General features: G+C 64.6%; 1 non-coding gene across 1 annotated transcript; it reads left to right on the top strand.

The window, feature by feature from the left end:
* The first annotated feature begins 356 nt into the window (after positions 1-356).
* TRNAI-AAU (transfer RNA isoleucine (anticodon AAU)) lies at positions 357-430 on the top strand. Its single transcript has one exon. It is a non-coding gene; the product is annotated as a tRNA-Ile (tRNA).
* The last annotated feature ends 214 nt before the right edge of the window (positions 431-644 follow it).

The following is a 644-nucleotide window of genomic DNA, read 5'->3' as shown; positions in this document are numbered from 1 at the left end:
CCGCATCGGCTGTGAGGGCAGGCCTGGAGGCTGCTCAGGGCTTGGCCTCGGGTGTCTGGAAAACCTCCAAGGATGGAGCCGGCACGCCCTCGCCCTGCAGCCAGCTCTGTTGCCTCTGTGTCCTCCCTGGGGAAAAGTTTTGTGCTTGTGTCCCTGTCCCAGGCGGCAGAAACGTCCCCTGTCGCGCAGGGCCCTGGGCGCATCTGTAAGGAAGCGTAGCCGGCGCCGCGGGGAGCAAGCGGCACTCGCCCCGCGGGGAACGGGGGGCGGCGGGGGGCAGCGCTGCCCGCGGGAGCGGAGCGGCGTGCCCCCTCCCCCACGCGTGATGTGTCGCTTCCTGAGAAGCGTCGTCAGCGGGCCGGTTAGCTCAGTTGGTTAGAGCGTGGTGCTAATAACGCCAAGGTCGCGGGTTCGATCCCCGTACGGGCCAGTGCTTTTGCCCGCCTCGACCTGGGGAGCTGCGGGCGGGCCGGGCCGAGCTGGAGGTGGCGGGAGGGGGCGAAAGTGAAAGTGAAGCACCCAGGGATGGAGGAGAAGAGAAAGGGCAGTGCGAGCTGGGAGGAGGAAAGTGAAGTAGCGGAAAATGCGACAGAAAAAGAAATACGTAGGTAGAAAATACACTCAGTGAAATTGTACGTCTTTCT

This window comes from Harpia harpyja, chromosome 8 (genome assembly GCF_026419915.1).
Source record: "Harpia harpyja isolate bHarHar1 chromosome 8, bHarHar1 primary haplotype, whole genome shotgun sequence".
NCBI classification, from domain to species: Eukaryota; Metazoa; Chordata; class Aves; order Accipitriformes; family Accipitridae; genus Harpia; species Harpia harpyja.
The sequence above is the reverse complement of the archived record's forward strand: the minus strand, read 5'-3'. Positions and strand labels throughout refer to the sequence as shown.